The sequence below is a fragment of the Ursus arctos genome, unplaced genomic scaffold (genome assembly GCF_023065955.2).
Source record: "Ursus arctos isolate Adak ecotype North America unplaced genomic scaffold, UrsArc2.0 scaffold_102, whole genome shotgun sequence".
NCBI lineage: Eukaryota > Metazoa > Chordata > Mammalia > Carnivora > Ursidae > Ursus > Ursus arctos.
In genome coordinates this window covers 54,063-76,067 of record NW_026622767.1, presented here as the reverse complement: position 1 = coordinate 76,067, position 22,005 = coordinate 54,063, and positions in this window count along the sequence as shown.

Genomic DNA, 22,005 nt, shown 5'->3' with positions numbered 1-22,005 from the left:
ATAAATAAAATCTTAAAAAAAAAAAAAAGCCAGAGACAAAAGACTACATATTCTATGATTTCACTTGTGTGAATTTCACAGAAAAGGGGAATGTTGATAAAGTTCTAAGATCGGACTGCCGTGGTGGTCACACAGCTCTATGAATGTATGAAAAATTACTGAAGTGTACATTTCAGTTAGTGACAGGGGGGAAGAACGCCAGAGGAGGGCAGGCAGGAAAGAGGAAGAGAAGAATTGAAACAGAAAGAAATATTTTTTAACACAAAAAATATAAAACAGGGTGACAGAAGTAACACGGAAATTTCAGATTAAGACAGAGTTAATGCAAAAATACTCAGAAAATTTTAAATAAAATGCGGGTAAAAGTACATCAAGCAAACACATAAAAGCCTGGCAATATTCATAGCAGAAAAGTGGAATTCGAGGGCTAAGCCTTCGACGAGACAAAGAGAAGCATTTTATATGAATAAAAGGTAAAAGATGCAGGGAAGAAATATGAAAGTTTATCATGTTCTGATTTTCTAAATACATGATTGTAACTGTTCCTACTGGTCTATCACCAAACGGACAACAAATAAGTTTATAAAAATGTCAAATAATACATATAAGTTTGAATTCTTAGATATATTAAATATGTATAAAATCGTTTCTTTTTAAATGTCCAGGAAAATTTTGCACAGAGGAACAGCCCAGCAAGAAAATCTCAAGTTCTGAAACACGGATCTTTTGCAGACCATATTCTCTGACCACGGAGCATAAGGAGACATTAATAACAAAACTATGACACAAAAATAAAACCTCTACTATAGAGGAAGGGAAATTTTAGGTCTTCTCCCCACGCCACACGCTTCTCTGCCCACCCTCCTCCTCCCCCACACTCCTCCCCTAAGCCAGGTGGCTGCAGAGTTCTGCTCACTTCTTTGGCCTTTTCCAGGTCTGCATGTCTGGGGACCGCTGATGCCCAGGTGAGCACCATCAGGGCACCTCGTAGAACCCAGCCAGCTCTCCCAGCCTGATGCCTGAGTATTGGCTCCCAGGATTTTGAGCACGGTCTCTGTTGGGTTTGACCCTGAGTTATGTGCTCCATTCTAGCTTCTCCAGGGCCTCTTGATGAACATTATTATGAACTGGCTCAGCTATTAATAAAATGGTGCTTCCATTTTATTCCCATTTGATTCATGTTTCTTCTGTAAAGCTCTGTGGGAATCTTCAAAGAGAAGTATAGAGTGACTGGATGAGGCTGATTTATGCATTTCTGCAATCCCAGATATAAATATTACTGGCAAGTTTCACCAACATTCCATCTTGATTTTTAATAGCTACCAATTGGAGACTAGAAAAGATTTCTGTGCTGCCCAACATTAAAATACTATTACAAACTATTTATAAAATAGAACTTATGAAAACTAATGAGATGTTTCCAAGAAATGAACCATTGGGACTTTATCGAGATAAAAATCTTCTGCATGGTGAAGGAAACAATCAACAAAACTAAAAGGCAACCTACAGAATGGGAGAAGATAGTTGCAGATGTCTTATCAGATAAAGGGCTAGTATCCAAGATCTATAAAGAACTTATCAAACTCAACACTTCAAAAATAAATAAACCAGTTAAGAAATGGGCAGAAGACATGAGCAGATATTTCTCCAAAGAAGACATACAGATGGCTAATAGACTAACATGAAAAATGCTTAACATCACTCATCATCAGGGAAATACAAATCAAAACCACAGTGAGATACCACCTCACACCTGTCAGAATGGCTAAAATGAAAAATAAACAACTCAGAAAACAGCAGATGCTGGCGAGGATGTGGAGAAAAGGGAACACTTTTGCACTGTTGGTGGGAATGCAAACTGATGCAGCCACTCTGGAAAACAGTATGGAGTTTCCTCAAAAAGTTAAAAAATAGAGCTACTCTATGACCTAGCAATTGCACTACTGGGGATTTATCCAAAGGAGACAAACATAGTAATTTGAAGGGGCACATGCAGCCCCATGTTTATAGCAGCAGTGTCCACAACAGCCAAATTATGGAAAGAGCCCAAAGTCCATTGACTAATGAATGGATAAAGAAGATATGGTGTGTACACACACACACACACACACACACACACACACACACACACAGAGGAATATTATTCAGCCATCAAAAAGAATGAAATCTCGCCATTTGCAATGACGTGGATGGAACTAGAGTATATTAGGCTAACCAAAATAAGTCACTTAGAGAAAGACAAACACCATATACCTTCACTCATATATGGAATTTAAGAAACAAAACAGATGAACATAGGGGAAGGGAAAGAAAAATAAAATAAGATAAAGACAGAGAGGGAGGCAAACCATAAGAGTCTCAACTATAGAGAACAAACTGAAGGTTGCTGGAGGGAGGTGGGTAGGTATGGGCTAGATGGGTGATGGGCATTAAGGAGGGCACGTGTTGTGATGAGCACTGGGTATTATATGTAAGTGATGAGTCACTAAATTCTACTCCTGAAACCAATACTACACCATATGTTAAGTGACTTGAATTTAAATAAAATCTTGGAAGAAAAAAAACAGACCTTTAGAGAGGTAATCAAATTAAAATAAGATCATAATGGTGGTCCCTAATCCAACATGACCAGTGTCCTTATAAAGAAGGGACATTTGGACTCAGAGACAGACCTACATGGAGGGAAGATGATGTGAAGACAGGGAGGACGTGAGGTAAAAGTGAAGACAGATATCGGAGTGATGCATCTACAAGCCAAGGAATTATACAATTTGCCAGCAAATCACCCGAAGTTAGGAGAGGGCATGGAGCAGATTCTTTCTCACAGCCCACAAGGCAACCAGCCTGTGGACACCTTGATATTGGACTTCTGGCCTCCAAGACAGTGAGATAATGAATTCCTGTTGTTTGAACCACACAATTTGTGGGACTCGTTAAGGCAACCCCAGGAAACTAAGGCACCATCCAAAATGCCAGCTCTTTTGCAGGGCAGATCTTTTGAAAGCCCTACGAAAAGTTGCCCCTCCCTCCCATTTGTTCTGCGACATGAGTCTTCCGGCCTACGTGTGACCTCTTCCACCATTCCCTAACCCCCACGGGAGAGCTCCCATCTCCTAGGATTCCTTGTCTGGGTGATGGCCCTATTGGTAGTGTACCAGGAAAAAGGCTCAAGCCTAAGGACCTTCTTCAGTCAGTGCTCACTCTTTCCATGGGAAATTTCTACCACAGAAGATGTTGAGAATGTAAGCTTCTCCACTGGTAAGCATACATCCAAGCAGGAATAAAATGCCAATCCTCCATTCTTGAACTTTAAAAGTGATTATTTTGAAACCACCTTGCCATTGAAAGGGCCAGTGGCTCCTTCCTCCTCAGAAGCGTGTGAGGAGAGCCTCTACTTGGAAGCATTCCTTTCTCAAAGAGATGTCAACCTCCTGGTGCTTCTCAGGCCTCCCCTTGTACTGACCTGGGGTTGGGAGACTGAGGTTAGTGGCAGGGCCAGATTTATTCTTCCATGTGTCACAGAGCAGTCTGTGAGGGATCTGACCCCAGCTTCTAGAAGTTTTTGAACTTAGAATACATGGTGCTTAGTTAGCTCCATTTGCCCTCAGTTTCAGCCACAGGTCCAAAACAATAGGAAAAATGCCACTCAGTACCTGTTATGTATGGATGGTGATTCTGCTGTTAAATTAAAATGTTTTCTTGTTTAAAAAAAAAAAAAACAACTAATAAGATGCTTCCATTTAATAATGACTTTTTTTTACATCAAACAAAGAATAACAATAATGTGTTAACGTTTAACGAGACAGATTTAAATAAAATCCACTGGGAAAAAATTAAGAGCATCAAAATAATAAAGATAAAGGTAGAAATGAGTAAGGAAACAAAATTGGACAGAACAGGTAAGTAAACCCAAGAGCTGTTTCTTTGGGTTATCTAGTTATTTAAAAATAACACTAAGGCAACACAAATAATAAGATTTATCCTGAGTTTTAAAAGGATTTATTTAGTGACATGAAGATTTAGAAATCATCGACAAATACCATAAATTTCTGTGTTCTAATGAATACAAGGATCTCCATGAAATACACAATTCTCATTCTACCAAGCTCCCTGCCACCGACTGCGCCCCATCACACCCTAAGACCTCACTCTTCACTTCAACAGCCCTGGAGCAATGGAATTTTCTTAGAACAAGGCCGTTGGCCCTTAAGGCTTGGCAAGACTTTTCAACCCCTTTCTCTAACAATGCAAAAAAATACAAGGTTGCATTACAAACCTCAGGGCACAATGCCCACTCCTTTCAAGTAGTGTTGATCTTGTCTCTCTTCAAGCTGACCTGCAGCCCCACTGTGAGCCTTGCAAGAAAGCTTAACTATAAAATAAGCTGGGGAAACCTGGAGATTAAAGGGCGTAGTGCCCAGTGTTTGACCTGGAGAATACTGATCGAAAGACTTTGTTACAGGAGAAAGCAAACGGGGGTGGAGGTTGGGTTTGGGGTGGGGGAAAAGATCGTAACTGTTCCATGGGAAAAAGCTAAACAATTTTGCACCAGACTAATCCATTCAATTTCTTATCTAGTCCCATCTTTTCTATTTTAGTTGTTATGACTTCTGATTTTGTCTTTTCTGTAAATTGGACATAATCACTAACCTCACAGAATTGTTAGAGGAAATAAGGTAGCATATGTGGAAGCACTTTGCAAAGAACAATGCTTGATAGGATGGTAGTGCGGGGAGAGGGCTTTCACTCCTCAGTGAGGGATGAGATAAGACAACACATGCCTTGACTCTGTTCCAGGACAGTCATGACGTTCAGCTTCCAAATGCAACTGTCCTCCTTGGTCTCCTCGGACCCGCTTGGAGCTGCAAGTAGGCTGCTGTGAGGTAAAAGACCCTTTTTAAGTCAGAAAGTCCAGCTGTCCCAGCCAACGAGGGGAAGTAGCATACCCACCCACATTTCTTGATCACCAAGGCCTTTGGGTAAGAGCTTGAGTGGAAGTACAGGTCTAGAGAACTGACTTTTAATTATGAAACAAATATTTGAAAACCCCATCAGGACTCAGACCCATGTGGAGAAACATAGAGCACATGAGGCCATTGGAGGTGGCTCAGCCCAGCCGGGACTGGGGGCTTTTTGACTGGTTTGTATGTTGGTGTGTGATGGAAACCCACTCCTCCGTCTTTCCTAGCAAATATTTAGTAGAATCCACATTGATCATTAAAGTTTTGTTAAATGGACTTTTCTTTAGGAAGGAGCGCAAAGAGGCCTCGAGTCGGGTGTCATGAGTAGCAAGATCAGAGGCTGCACTTGGAAGTTAGAAACTCCTGAAACAGACAGTAATATACATCTTAAGAGTCCAAATGAAAAATTTGAGAGAGAGTTTCTGGCTGGCCCAACTTGGGGCAGGAATGATGGTTTGGATTAATAAACTATGATCAAGTGGGGAGAGCCAAGTACTACCGACATGGCAACAAGAGGTCTTGTGAATAGGGGACCGTGGCGAGGAAGAGACTCTTGGCGAGCTGGGCAGGTGCTCTAAGAGGAACTACTACGAGAATACACCACAACGTGAAAACGGCTTATCTCTGAGGGTGGGACTGTGGATGTCTTTTTGTTTTGGTTTGTATCATTCAAGAACGGGTTAGTTGCAAGAAACAGAAACACAACTCTAACCAACTGAGGGAGAAAGTGAAAATCATCAAAAGTCTAACGTGAGTGCAGTGACAGCAGGGTACATCTGTCTCAGGAACAGCCGGAAACAGAATCTTGGACACTCTGCCAGGACCATCTCTCACTTCCGGTTCTCTCCGAATGTCAGTTTACTTCCCTCCAGATTTTTCCGCACAACGGGAGACATGGCTGCAAGAGGCTCCCCAGCCTGGTGTCTCCCTCTTTCAGCGCCAGAATGAGACAGATATTTACTCTGTCTGGTTCCCAATTTTAAAGCCGCAGAGATCAGCTTAACTCAGGCAGGAATCATTACTGCCCTGTTCCCCCTTCTGTCCACACTATCTGGCCCATGGGAGGGCCTTAGTCCATGTGTTAGACAAACAGTGGATGTGAGGGAAATGGAGGGAGCCCTGGGAAAGATAACTCCTGAGTTTGGTGACCAATGGGGAGGTGATACCATTAACTCGATCAGGCTTCTGGAGAGTAACAGCCACGGGAGGGCCCAGGGCATTGCTTCGCAGTGAAGAATGTGAACTGTGAACGTCAGAGTTAACCGTCTGGATTGGAATTCCAGTTCCACCACGGACATCTGTGTGACTGTGGGCAAGTTATTTCAACCCTCAAAGCCTCCGCTGCTCCACCCATAAACATGGAGATCATTTTAACACCCAGTTAATAGGGCTCCTTGTCAAAATTAAGTAAAACACCCTGTGTGGAGCGCTCAATTGATATTATCATATTCTTCTTTCAACCACACTGTGTTGTGTTTTCAAGTTGACTTTCACTCTCTTTGTGGTGAGGACGGATTATTTTCTGATGATATGTTAAGTTTCATGTTTCCATATCCATGCCAGTTAATCAGTCTGTTTCTCCAGTCCGCACGCAAAGATATGTGCTCGATCATACCTATCTCGATGGGGAGAAATCACTTTGGAGCCCCCACTTTTGCTCGGATCCTGGTGATAACAGAGCCTATGCCACGCGATGCATCTGTATGTTGCACAAGAGCGTCACCAGGAATGCTCTTGGCAGGTTGCCAGGCAGCAATATCCAGAAGAAGGTGACAGTCATGGTCAGAGAGTGCAGGCCTCGCCCAGAAAAACTGAGACGGCGTGGGGACCACCACACGGTCGAGTTCACTCCTTATTGCGACCACACCTACACGTGGGAAAATCCAAAGGCTTCGGCTTCTCTCTCTAAACCTTATGGTTGAAAAAGTAATTTTCCCCTCTTGGTTTTTAAATGTCAGCTAAGGGACTGGAATATGTTCTTTACTTGGGAGAACACGTACATTTAAAAGCAGAAGCTTTTATTTTATTTTATTATTATTATTTTTTAAGATTTTATTTATTTATTTAACAGAGATAGAGACAGCCAGCGAGAGAGGGAACACAGCAGGGAGAGTGGGAGAGGAAGAAGCAGGCTCACAGTGGAGGAGCCTGATGTGGGGCTCGATCCCATAACGCCGGGATCACGCCCTGAGCCGAAGGCAGATGCTTAACCGCTGTGCCACCCAGGCGCCCCTAAAAGCAGAAGCTTTTAATGTGGTCCTTTAAATTTCTCTGTACATAAGGACTATGGCTTTGGGGTCACCCCGCCCTCTAGATAGGAAATGCTTTGAAGGTAGATAAGTAGAACCTAGAATAAGAAGGAAATTTTGTGGGTTCTACGTTTTGTTAGTAGAATAAATTTTAATATTTTACATAAAGGTCCTAATTTTTATAACATCCTCAAATATGTTGGGGCAAATTATATTTTCCAAAGACGGCTATACCAATATATATACCCCAACCCACATACTCTGGTTATTAAAAAAAGTACAAATAACTAGTTTCATTCAAAAGATACTGATTGCATCCTGACCCAAAATTCAGACCTCAGCACTTGACTTAAAGTCATGTTATATCCTATCCTGCATTCGTGTAATGCTAAAAGCCCAGGACGTAGAATTAAATTTCCTGGGTTTGAGTCTTCATTTATCACTAATTGTATGACCTTGGAGGAGGGACTTAACCTTTCCATGCCTCTGTTTCTTCATCTGTAAAATGGGAATAATAACTTCCTAACTCATAGAGTTGTCACTACTAAGTTAATACACATAAATAACTGAGAATATATCATAGGCTTATACGCGCTAGCTGATATTATTATTCTGGGTGTTCTTGTTCTATAAGAGGCTGATAAGAAGGAAGGAAAGGAAGAAATAGAGAAATATTGTCATCCAAGTACCAAGCTTACTTCTTTTATTCAGGTTAATAAATGAAAGCGAGGACTTGTCTGTTGACTCTACTGCTGGCTGCCCTGCTGGGCATTTCTTGGGCAACCATGTCCTAATATGCTGTGGCAGGACTGGGGCGCGGCTGACGTGACCCACATACTTTCTGGAAGCTGAGGTCTGGGCGTAGATGTGTGTGTGTGGAGGGGAAGGTGGAGACATAAGGGCCCCGAGAGGCAAGCTAACCTTAACAAGAGAAAGGACCAAATTCAGGATATTGGTTGCCCCAGGAACTAAGTACTTGTTTTCTCATTTCTCAGAATTCTGGGCCCCACCTGCCCTCAGTCTTGACACCGGGCAGAGGGAGGGAAAGAGTGGGGCAAGCCTGTAGGGTGACTTGTGCTGAGACCCAAGCTGAGGCTTCCGGGAAGAAACTGCACTTTGGAAGAGAGGAGGGAAAAGGCAGAATGTGCTTTAGAGCTCCGCCACCTTCCTGCTCGTCAGTGAGGGAGAGATGGGGGCCTGCTTCCTCGTCTCCAGCTGAATCGTATTCTTCATGACTTCCCAGATTTACCCTGCTTACCTCACTCCCTCTGCTCTGAGCACCACAACTGATGGAGACCGTCCCATGGTCAAATGTTTAGTCTGGGTTTTCTGCTAAAATTAAAACAGTTGGGGGTGGGATGGGGGGCAAAGGGGTGCAGGGAAGAGAAGAAAGATAATTTCTTGAATGCCTACTAAAAGTCAGGACAAGAGCTGAGTCCTTTTCCATGAGCTCACATAGCCCTCAAAATGACTCTGAGGGGTGCCTGCGTGGCTCAGTTGGTTAAGCGTTGGGCTCTTGATCTCGGCTCAGGTCTTGATCTTGGGGTTCTGAGTTCAAGCCCTGTGTCAAGCTCCACACTGGGCGTGGAGCCTACTTTAAAAAAGAAACAAAACGAAAAAACTCTGAGTTCAATATTTCTATTTATTTTCAGGTAAAATGGAAACTGAAGTTTGGCGTCAGGACTGGAATTTGAATCCAGTGCTGGTTTCAAGGTTTGTGATCTTCTGAGTAAGCCAGAAAAAAAAGAGGGGGAAATAGGACAGTCGATGCCAAAGCAGGACTTGAGATTCACAATAACAGGATACGCTGAGCACAGCAGAGTTCTCTGGTTATCAAACTCGTCAGTCACCTGCTCTCATCCTGCCTGTTTACAAGTCAGGAAATGAAGTGCGGATGGCAAGTGTGAGGAGAAACTTGACAAGCAAGCCAACTCTAGAGCTTTCACTCAGCAGTACGGCTCTGTCTCATTTTGTTATCAGCAGGATAGATAAACTGTCAAGGTTCTAGAAGGTTGCAAGATGAGTGTGTTGGCCACGTCTCCCAAAGCCACGCCAGACTGCAGGCCCAATAAAAGAAATCACAGATGTTGGCTCAGCAATGGTCAGCGGAACCCCTGGGGCACCAGCAGCCCCTCCCCCAGCCAGTCCCTCCCTTTCTGATTCATGGGCTCACACAGCCTCACAGACACAGTAGGACTCAGCGGACTTCACAGGCAGACATACTTGGTTCAAACCCTGGCTCCACTGGGTCCCCTCACAGGGTTGTTGTGAGACCTGCACTAAGACAACATCTGAAGAAAAACTACCTCACAGTAGTGCTCACTCACGTCACTGGCCAAAGGTAATTCTAGACTCTCCGAATGGTTACAGCGTCCGGCCAGCTCCAAGCCTTTAATATTGCAAGTCAGCTTCCTTCCCCAGCCTCAGCTCAGGCTACCAGAATGCTCCACCAACACATCCAACCTGACTCCATCATAGTCACAGAAAAATAGATTTGAAGGGGGAGAAAACGTATCATTTAGTTTTCGACTTGCATTCTCCCATCACAACACATACCTGTCATGTATCGTTCACTAATATAGTTTAGAAATCCTCTGGTTATCTTTCAGAATAGCACGTTCAGTACACTATCTGAGGGGACTGTGTGGTTTTCAGTCGTTTCGGTGGCAAGAGTCATTTCCACTTTACGGCTCCTTCTCTGCTGCTCACAGCTGCCCCCGTGCCCATCGGTGGGCTACGTGGCTTGGCTCCGTAGCCGTGGTTCCTCTTCTGCAGAAAACCCAGGCATGTTTTTTATACCATGAGCAACACATAGTACCTCTATAGTGTTGTGCAACCTCCACCAATCTAGACTTGCAGAATATTTTTGTCACCCCAAAAGGAAACCGCAAACCCATTAAGCAGCCACTCCTCCCTCTCTCCTCCCCCCACAGGCTGGCAGTCACCAATCTACTTTCCGTCTCTATGGATTTGCCTATTCTGGATATTTCATATAGATGGAATCATATAGATAGTGTATCTCTAAGAGCTAAGGCTAACCTATCAGATTGAGGGGTCCTGGCCTGGGAGGCGTGCAGGCCAATCAGGGATCCCCAGGCTCACCAACTGCACTGCCATCCAGCTCACCTTGACTGACCCAAGCAATGACTTTCTCAGATGAGGAAAGATATTTGACTGGGCTGCTTTTTCAGCGATTCTATGGGTTGAAACCCCATCTTCCCTTTTCTCCAGGCTTATCCTGACCCAACCTGGTCTTGCACATAAAAACCAACACTGTGGAGGGGCCATTCTGCTACAAGGACTGAGCTCTCCGATGCAATTTTTCTTTTAAAGATTTCATTTATTTATTTGAGAGAGCACGCACATGAGAGAGAGAGAGAGTACATGGGAGAGAGCACTGGGGTGGGGACAGAGGGAGAAGCAGACTCCCCACTGAGCACGGGGGCCCAACACGGGGCTCAATCCCGCTCCCAGGACCCCAGGATCACGACCTGAGCTGAAAGCAAACGCTTAACCCACTGAGCCACCCAGGCGCCCCTCTCTCTCTCTTTTTTTTTTTTTTAGATTTTATTTATTTATTCGACAGAGATAGAGACAGCCAGTGAGAGAGGGAACACAAGCAGGGGGAGTGGGAGAGGAAGAAGCAGGCTCATAGTGGAGGAGCCTGATGTGGGGCTCGATCCCAGAACGCCGGGATCACGCCCTGAGCCGAAGGCAGACGCTTAACGACTGTGCCACCCAGGCGCCCCCCAGGCGCCCCTCTCTGATGCTATTTGAAGCCAAAGAAGTAGAGGCAACCTCTTGAGGAATGAGTGTTGGCTGGGAAGAGGGTCTAGGACAGAGCTCTAATGAACTCCAACAGAAGACACTGGTTAGCGGAGTCACTGACAAGGAGGCTAAGAAAAAGTGATCAGAGACATAAGAGAAAAACCCAGGATTGTGAGATGTCACAGAGGCCAGTGGAAGCAGGTTTCAAGAAAAGGAGAGGAGTCAACAGAGCTCAAAGAAGCTGAGTGTGAATAGGCAAGCTTCAGGAGAGAAGCTCCAGGGGAGGCCAGATTGCTGTTGGTTGCAAGTGGAATGGAGGTGAGGGGGTGCAGACATGAGGGTACTCAGTGTCAAGACGTCTGGTTACCAAGGAGAGAAGAGAAAGTGGGTTGCTTCTAAAAAGGGGCATGGGGTCTTAGGAGGGTTGCTTTGGGGTTTTGTGTTGGGGCATGGAAGGAAAGAGCATGTTTTCATGCTGATGGGGAGTCTTCCAGAAAGGAGAGATTTGGCATGCAGGAGAGGGACGACCGCATATCATGGTCCCTGAGAAGGCAGAGGATGGAGCCAGACCAGAGTTCTCCTGAGGACGGATCTGCTGCAGCCATGAGCGTCTAGGAGGAAGACCACCAGGCACACAGTCTGTCAAACACATCTGGAAGCTGGGAGACCCCTGGCAGTGACGGTGTGGGCACAGAAAATGGCGGGTGGAGGGCTCCTCCCTGAACTGGTCCGTCCTCACATTCAAATGACTTCCCATAAGTGGTCTCAGACAAGGAACTGGGGCAGAGCCAGCCTGGCTCCGTCAACACGGCTCCCTCAGGGACTCCCTCACAGCCGTCCTACAGGCAGACAAAGCCTCTGTCTGGGAGTCTTGCATTGTGCAAAGGGATAGTAATGAGTGGAAAAAGGTGGATTAGAGCAAGAGCCAGAAAACAGGATTCCGGACTCCCCACGTCTGATTCCCACCCCTTTTGACAGAGGCAACGCCCCTCCAACGGAGCAGGCATGAGGAGGGGGCCAACTAAATGCACAAAGGAAATGATCAAAATAAGGGTGCAGAGCATGTTTCACAGGAAGAAGCTCAAACAATATCTTGGTTATTTAAAATAAATAAATCTGGAGGATTCTGAATCATTAATTATCCTGTCTCTGCAGGATGTACATCCTGAGATTTGTTTGTCCTCCCCGGGACAGCTGGCTCCATTTCCAACGAGATTACACAAAAGCCAGGGCCCGACAGGAGTGGAGAAGGAACTGTCACAGCTTCTGCAAAGACACATGATCAGCGGTGGCACTGGTGACCGGGCGGAGGGTAGGCAGCCCACCAGCCTGAAACACACCAGCCCTAGCACTCAGGGGGCTCTGCTCAGCCTCCTCGACTTTGAAGCCTCCGCAGGCCTCCACCTCTTGCATGATGGTCCCACCAATCGCATTCAGGCTCTCCCCTCCTCCCCTCCTGGGTGTTCCCAGCACGATGGTCACGTGATTACGATGTGCTTGTGAGGGTTTAGGTGGGGGTCAGGGAATGCTGCTGATTCTCAGCGTGAGTCACCACCCTCCAAGAAGGAGGAAATGTTGGTGTCAAGTGCCTGTTTCCCAAGCCAGGGCCTCATCTCGCCCCCAGGGTGATCACGAAAGATCCCTATGCCAGGGATTTCACCTCCTGCGCTCCAGGCTACGAGTTGCACAGCAAAGGGTACTGAGATCACGGATTCCTAAGAAGCACTTTTACTGCAGTATTTTATTTAATACTCACATCTCTGGAGGCACAGAGGGGATTACATTTCAGATGATGAAACCAAAGCCCAACGATGTTAATGACATGTCCGTGATTTTACAGGCTGGTGGACGAGTCAGAATTTGAACCCGGATCAAGCTGATTCTTGTCCAATCTAACTTAGCTGCCTGAGACTCAGTCCCAGCACTCAAGAAACGAACAAGAAATGTACACAAATTACCAGAATGTGAATGTGCATTAGAATCCAGGAGGGAGGGGCGCCTGGGTGGTGCAGATGCTTAAGCGGCTGCCTTTGGCTCAGGTCATGATCCCAGGGTCCGGGGATGGAGCCCGGCATCAGGCTCTCAGCTCAGTGGGGAGCCTGCTTCTCCCTCTCCCTCTCCCTCTGCCTCTCCCCTCCCCTTGTGCTCACTCGCCCTCTCTGTCTCAAATGAATAAATAAAATCTTTAAAAAAAAAAAAAGAAAAAGAATCCACTAGGGATTGAGAGAATGGAGACCCCACATCTAAACTTTTTAATTTGGGAGATATGGTCCAACTGTCTGAGGAAAAACCGGTCAGGATATCTGGAAGCAAATCCGTTTCAAAAAATCTTGTTAGGCAAACTTGGAAGTTGAAGAAACAACGTGAGACTTCCAGGGGTGGAGGGGAGGGTGAACATTGAAGTTGGGACCTAATGGTAGGCTTGGGATATGCAGAGATAGAGAAGACCTATGGATGTTACTTCCAGAACAGGGTGGGGAAAACAAAAGCCATGATTGTCAAACAAAAGGCCTAGAAGCTGAAGCATGATAGGAATGAATTTGTAAACCCAACCTGAATATGCAAGAAAGAGCACATTGCTCTATTTACTTTACATAAACTTAGGGTACGTATGACACTGAGCCCCTCCCTCTTTCCCTTCCACTTGCAGGATTTAATTTAATGTCAAAGGTTGAGAGGGTTCTCTTCTACCCCCACCCCCACCTCCCGCTGCCATCACCACTCCAAGACTTAATGATCGGGAGTTGGGATGGGAAGCCAAACATTCAGGAGGCATCTCTGGTCATGAAGGGCCAGCAATCTTTTTTCCGTAAGGACCAGAGAGTAAATATTTCAGGTTTTGCAGGCCAGATCGGTCTCTGTCACTACTCAACCGTGCCATTATTGCTTGAAAGCAGCCGCAGACAATAATAGGTAACCACTCTTAGCTAACAGGTCAACAAAAACAGATGGCGGGCCAGATTTGACCCAGGGTTTCCACCAAGATCCCCAAAGGCCAAACTTACATAGATCCTTGCAGTTGGGGGGCCCTTTGCCAGGGCTGAGAGCCCCAGTACCTGGAGCCCAGGTAGCCCCCGCTTTTCGAAAGTTTACATTGGGCCACACCGCTTTTATGAAAGACCTACATTAGTACCCGTTTTCTCCAAAAAGGGATTTTTTTCATTTCCTGAACAAAGACAACAAGCAAAAATAGCGTTCAGCGTTCGCGTTGCAGTGAGCCTTTATGGAGGCAGCGCGTGCTCTGAGCAGCAAGCGGCCCCCCCAAGCTCCTTCCCCGGGAACTACACTCAGCATCCCAGCATCAGGCCGCCAGAGCTCTGAGCTGCGTCCGTGAGCATCTGTGCTTGATCTCGATTTATTCTGTGCCTCCATTAGCAAGATGTGGCCTAAGGTATCAGAAAAGCCTGAGGGCTATTTTGGGGGTCTAGGATTGCTCAAAAATGTTTTCATATAAATTCCTGGTAATGCCTCTTCACTTTACCCCATTTTTCCTTCGGGAAGTTTTCACAGGAATGCTCTACTTTTGGATAGCGGGGGGGGGGGGGGGGAACCTGTACTTGCAAAACCTGCGAACATCTGTTCCTTCTCCTGGGCAAAAATCTTTGCTCTTTCACTACTAGAAACTCCACCCCTCAAAGCCACTCTCAGCTCCTTTCCCTGATATAACATGATCACATCCCTCAGAAGAAAGGGGGGAAATCAGGAAGGGAGATGGCCTGCCAACGACTTCTTCTAGAGGCCCCGCGGCAAGGCAGCACAAAGACTTGGCACCTGCTGGAAAGCTGAGTCATATACAAAGAAAACAAAGACAACCGCTTCATTCAATAAATTTTCCTGCCTAGTACCAGAACTTTCTAGCCCCAGAGCAAGTTCAGGCCTGACATTTCAAACTTACAAGTCTAGACTGACCCTTCGCACCTCAATGGGTCCTGGCATTCGGGTGTCCCCGGAAATCATCTGAAGGGAGGTCAGGGTTCTGGTGACAAAGAGGGGAAGTACATGATTCAGCCTTCCCTGGGATACCAGGCTCCAATGAAGGTGACTCACAGTCTTGGCTTGTAAGCAACTTTACTAATCACTTCGACAAACCACTGTTCCCTACCAGCTGCCACTCCAGGAAGACTCCCAGCATAGCTGTGGTATGAAGAACACCTACCAGCCAGTTTCCACTTTCCCCACAAAAGCCTGTTTTGCTTCTGCTTTGGGTGAATTGCTTAAGCTCTGTGGAATGTGAGCCATAATTCCCAGAATGGGAGAACCTATGCCATTTTAGTTGTGAACTTGTCTCTAATCCCCCAGCCTCAAAAGGCCTCATCCCTCCTGAATTCAAAGCACACACTCAACAGAGCCTGCTATTTCATGTCATCGTTGTACTGTTGGCCTATCTCAGGCCCCCGTAGTCATAGCACTGGCTTCAAGCATGGTTCCTGCGCCACCTGCTCCCCCGTTGGATGGCCAGGCTTACTGGAAGAGAATGTTCTCTACGCAAGGCAATTTGAGATAGGAAAAGTCATCCTCGGAGGGTAAGGATTGGGTGAACACTAGAGCCTGGGAAATGCAAAGGGCTTGTGCTGGGAAATTGCTCTTGTAAAGAGTCCATGGGAAGCAGGTGTCTTTTGCCCAGACTTATTCGCTCAAGTGGAAAACACGATTGTCATCCAGGTTGCTTTCTTGCTCCTTATCTTGCGCCCATCAACCTTTGACGACAAGATTATTTTTTAAAGTTTATTTAAGTAATCTCTACACCCAGCGTAAGACTCGAATTCATGATCCCGAGATCAAGAGTCACATGTTCTGGGGCGCCTGGGTGGCACAGTGGTTAAGCATCAGCCTTCGGCTCAGGGCGTGATCCCGGCGTTATGGGATCGAGCCCCACATCAGGCTCCTCTGCTGTGAGCCTGCTTCTTCCTCTCCCACTCCCCCTGCTTGTGCTCCCTCTCTCGCTGGCTGTCTCTATCTCTGTCGAATAAATAAATAAAATCTTTAAAAAAAAAAAAAAGAGTCACATGTTCTTTTGACTGAGCCAGCCAGGCACCCCAAAGACATCATTTTTTTTTTTTTAAGATTTTATTTATTTATTCGACAGAGACAGCCAGCGAGAGAGGGAACACAAGCAGGAGGAGTGGGAGAGGAAGAAGCAGGCTCATAGCAGAGGAGCCTGATGTGGGGCTCGATCCCAGAACGCCGGGATCACGCCCTGAGCTGAAGGCAGACGCTTAACTGCTGTGCCACCCAGGCGCCCCCAAAGACATCATTTTTTATGCCCACAAACATCATCCAGGAAAGACTCAACTGAGCCTTGTAAAATGGATGAATTAATGAAACTCACTCCCAGGAGTTTGGCCACATTTTGCCTAATTTTTCCCACAGCTTTAGAGAAAAAGTATTTTATAAAATAGCCCTCTCAGGGCACCTGGCTGGCTCAGTCGCTGGAGCATGTGACTCGATCTCGGGGTCGTGAGTTCAAGCCCCACGTTGGGTGTAGAGATGACTTAAAGATAAAAATCTTAAAAAAAAAAACAATAGTCCTCTTATTCCACAGAGCTGTACAAAGCCCCCTTGCTTAACTGACTTTTACTTCTTGACAAAATGATTCTTACGTTCAAAACAGCTGCCACACATCTGCTTTCAAGACAAGAAGAAAGGGAAAGGAGAGGCAACAGCCCCAATTGTACCCTTTATCAGCAAAATAAAAGCTTCCCCAGGAAGTCCCGTTGTAGACCTTACATCAGCCTAATTAACTAGAACTGTATCCTCTGTCCACCCAGGGCAACGAAGGAGGTTGGGAACCTGAGTGTTTGGCGTCTCTAGAGTCTAATGAAGAGAAGGAGGATCTAGAAACATAGAGGAGGGGTTAACCTGAAATTCTCCTACAAATAGCTACACAATTTTGAAAAACAAGAGCACTGAAGAGGAAATTGGCTCTGTTCTCTACTGATATACATTATAAAACCACAGGAATATAATCAGTGATACACCCAAGATCTGAACAGAGATTCATAGAAAAGAAGAACTAGCCCAGAAACAGATCATACATAGATAATATATATAACATATATATTATAGGATATATACACATTATACACATCTATATCTCTATATATTTAACCTGTATATATGTATATCACATATACTATATATATACATATACTATATGTACACATATACTATCTATACACATATACTATATATATGTATATATAATGACTCAATATATGATTTTTTTTTAATTAAAAAATTTGCTGACCCTTGGGCTGGACGATGAAGTACGTTTGCTCCTTGGGGAACTGCGACTCTGAATGAGCTGTGGCTCTTGTTGGAGGGAAGTTAACCCAAGAAGAGGGGAACCCACCATCTGTCATGCTGACAGGCCAACCCCTCCCCTCTTCGAGGCCAGTAAAGCATGAGCGGAGGATGCCCGCACGAGCATCCAGGTGATGTTAAAGGTGCATTTTGAAGATCCTGGGGGCTGTGACTTCTATCTCTCCTGAAACGAGGTTCAGTTTTCCAAGAAAACTGAGTGGGAACTAGGAACTGCAGGGACTTCATAGAGGCTACAGAGGGAAGTGGGAAGAAAGAAGTGTTCTTAAGGAAAAGAGGACTCTGTGTGAAAGACCTTTCTGGAGGTGGTAAGGACTTGCCCCTTATGTTACATAAGAAGAATGAGTCAACTGAAGAAAGTCTTGGTTTCTGTTCTGTGACAGTAAATTTACTCCTTATTCATAGATCTGTGATTATCCCCTTATGAGCCAGCATGTGTTTGGTCTGTGGGAAAAATTGTGAACAGAAAGTTCTAGAGAAGGAGAGGGCAACCACTGTTATGCTACTTTGTCGCGTCCTGGCAGAAATGATCCTGAGAGTTCATCAGTCCTCTTCATGGATGATGATGATGATAATGATGATGATAAAAATAATAACAGTAGCTGGCATTACATGAGCATTTAGTACGTGCCAGGAGTATGGATTATATCATTTAATACTCAAAACCACCCTTTGGAATTCTGCTATTGCCATCCCCCCAGCTTTTTTCTTCCAGATGAGGGAACTAAATAAGTTAATCATCCAAGGCGACCCAACTAGTAAGTGATGAAGTCAGGATGCAAGCCTTGGTGGAGAGACCCCAGCGCTTGCACCCCTAACCCCTAGCTTCTCCCACCTTCTTTGGCAGAGCCCCTGATCTAACAGACTGACTGCTGGCAGAGAGAGACCTGACACCAACAGCAGGAGAGATGGTCCTCCCTGGAATGAGAGAGCATGAAGTTAAATATCTGAATTTCCTGACTCCTTCCAGCTCATAGGTTAATAAGAAACACCGGCATTAGATGACATGCTACTCTATATGGAACACCCAAAAGAATCCACTCCCAAACTATTAGAAGTTATAGAGCCATTCAGTAATATGGTGGGATACAAAATCAATGCTCAGAAATCAGTTGCATTTCTATACACAAATAATGAGACTGAAGAAAGAGAAATTAGGGAATCCATCCCATTTACAATAGCACCAAAAACCATACGTTACCTTGGAATTAACTTAACCAGAGACGTAAAGGACCTATATTCTAGAAACTATAAATCACTCTTGAAAGACATTGAGGAAGACACAAAAAGATGGAAAAATATTCCATGCTCATGGATCGGAAGAATTAACATAGTTAAAATGTCCATGCTACCCAGAGCAATCTACACTTTCAATGCTATCCCGATCAAAACACCGATGACATTTTTCAAAGAACTGGAACAAATAGTCCTTAAATTTGTATGGAAACAGAAAAGGCCCCGAATCTCCAAGGAACTATTGAAAAGGAAAAACAAAGCTGGGGGCATCACAAGGCCGGATTTCGAGCTGTACTACAAAGCTGTGATCACAAAGACAGCATGGTACTGGCACAAAAACAGACACATAGACCAATGGAACAGAACAGAGAACCCAGAAATGGACCCTCGGCTCTTTGAGCAACTAATCTTTGATAAAGCAGGAAAAAACATCCAGTGGAAAAAAGACAGTCTCTTCAATAAATGGTGCTGGGAAAATTGGATAGCTACATGCAAAAGAATGAAACTTGACCACTCTCTCACACCATACACAAAGATATACTCCAAATGGATGAAAGACCTCGATGTGAGACAGGAATCCATCAAAATCCTAGAGGAGAACATAGGCAGCAACCTCTATGACATCGGCCAAAGCAACCTTTTTCATGACACATCTCCAAAGGCAAGAGAAACAAAAGATAAAATTAACTTGTGGGACTTCATCAAGATAAAAAGCTTCTGCACAGCCAAGGAAACAGTCAAAAAAACTAAGAGGCAGCCCACGGAATGGGAGAATATATTTGCAAATGACACTACAGATAAAAGACTGATATCCAAGATCTACAAAGAACTTCTCAAACTCAATATGCGAGAAACAAATAAACAAATCATAAAATGGGCAGAAGATATGAACAGACACTTTTCCAATGATGACATACAAATGGCTAACAGACACATGAAAAAATGTTCAAAATCATTAGCCATCAGGGAAATTCAAATCAAAACCACACTAAGATACCACCTTACGCCAGTTAGAATGGCAAAAATTGACACGGCAAGAAACAACAATTGCTGGAGAGGATGTGGAGAAAGGGGGTCCCTCCTACATTGTTGATGGGAATGCAAGTTGGTACAGCCACTCTGGAAAACAGTGTGGAGGTCCCTTAAAAAGTTAAAAATTGAGCTACCCTATGACCCAGCCATTGCACTACTGGGTATTTACCCCAAAGATACAGACGTAGTGAAGAGAAGGGCTATGTGCACCCCAATGTTCATAGCAGCATTGTCCACAATAGCTAAATCGTGGAAGGAACCGAGATGCCCTTCAACAGATGACTGGATTAAGAAGTTGTGGTCCATATATACAATGGAATATTATTCAGCTATCAGAAAGAACGAGTTCTCAACATTATCTGCAACATGGACGGCACTGGAGGAGATAATGCTAAGTGAAATAAGTCAAGCAGAGAAAGACAATTATCATATGATTTCTCTCATCTATGGAACACAAGAACTAGGAAGATCGGTAGGGGAAGAAAGGGATAAAGAAAGGGGGGGGTAAACAGAAGGGCAATCTCTCATGAAGCATGAGAGACTATGGACTCTGAGAAACAAACTGAGGGCTTCAGAGGGGAGGGGGTGGGGGAATGGGATAGACTGGTGATGGGTAGTAAGGAGGGCACGTATTGCATGGTGCACTGGGTGTTATATGCAACTAATGAATCATCGAACTTTACATCAGAAACCAGGGATGTACTGTATGGTGACTAACATAATATAATAAAAAAACATTAAAAAAAAAAAAGAAACACCTGCAGTGTATAAAAATGAGGACACCGCTACATACCAGATGCGCCCAGAATTGCAGCGTTTCAAGTGCTCTGTCAAGAACAGGAGGAATCAGATGTTTTCTGAATTCCTTATATTCCATAAGAAAAGCAAATCCCCCTCCTTAAATCCCATCATGGACAAATAGGGAATTACAGCTTCAGGAATGCGTTTAGAAATCTTAGAGAACACCGTAAGTAGAACTACAATGTGATCAGTGACATCCTAAACCTTGAAAAACATAAAAATGACAGAGAATAAAAAATGGACCAAGAAATATGATGCAAATACGAGTTAAACGGAAGTAGAGACTGTCATTATTCTAGATAAAGTAGAATTCAAGAAAAAAGAACTAAAATGAAAAAGGCACATCATTTATGACTGAAATATAACAGCCATTATCTTTTATGTATCAACACGGAAAAGTGCAAACTGCTGAACACTAAGGAAAAGATGACAAAAATAGAAGAAAAATAAGAGAGTGTAAAATACGTCTATCATTACGTGACAAATCAAACCTGCACTAAAGGTAAGAGAAGCAAGGAAAAGAGGAACTGAATAATAAGTAATAAGATGAGGATCGAGTCGGAAGGGTATTTGTAAGATCTGTCTCTGGGCCCAGTCCCCCAATTCTAAGGGACAGACCCCACGCCTCCCTTCTCTTACATATAAGAGTAGCAAAGGCGCAGCAAAGATCTTTGTATGCATATACTTACATATCAGTGTCCCTATTTCCTGGAGGTGGATTACCAAATGTGAGATTTCAAGGCCAAATACAAATACGTGTTTCCTCGTACTGGATATATCTGAATTTCATTCCTAAAGACTGCAGTGGTTCATTATTCCTACCGCCTCATCAATGCTTTACGTTCTGCCAATGTCTATGGACAATGGTATCTCCTAATTGCCTTAATTTGTATTACACTGTCTTCCCTATTCATTGGGCATTTGCATTTCCTTTTCTATAAATTGTCTAGTTATGTCCTTCCCCACTTAAAATTTGACTTGGTTTTATCCTATCAATCTGTAGGAGCTCTTTGTGTATTAGAACATTAAGTCTCTATTACATGTATTACTAGCTGGGAGTCTTCTGACTTTTTGTGGTGTTTTTCAAGATACAAAAAAATATTTTAATGTAGCCAACGCTATCTATGTTTCCTTTATGAAATCTGGGTTTTCTGATCTGTTTAAGAATTCTCCCCTTGGGGCTCCTGGGTGGCTCAGTCGTTGAGCGTCTGCCTTCGGCTCAGGGCGTGATTCCAGCATTCTGGGATCAAGCCCCACATCAGGCTCCTCCGCTGGGAGCCTGCTTCTTCCTCTCCCACTCCCCCTGCTTGTGCTCCCTCTCTCGCTGGCTCTCTCTCTCTCTGTCAAATAAATAAATAAAATCTTAAAAAAAAAAAAAGAATTCTCCCCTTATCCCAGTGTATGTATATATTCTCCTAAATTTTCTTTTTTTCACATTTAAAACTTTAACCCATCTGAGATATACTTTTTGTATGTGATGCGTGGGGAGGAGGTCCAACCTGATTTTCCTCATGATTCACAGCCCGGCCACTAATGAAATAGACGGATTCTTTTCCCACTTAATCTGGTGTCCAGCTTTGTCCTATATTAACTACCCACATGTACCCAAGGTTATTTCTGGACTCAATTATGTTTCT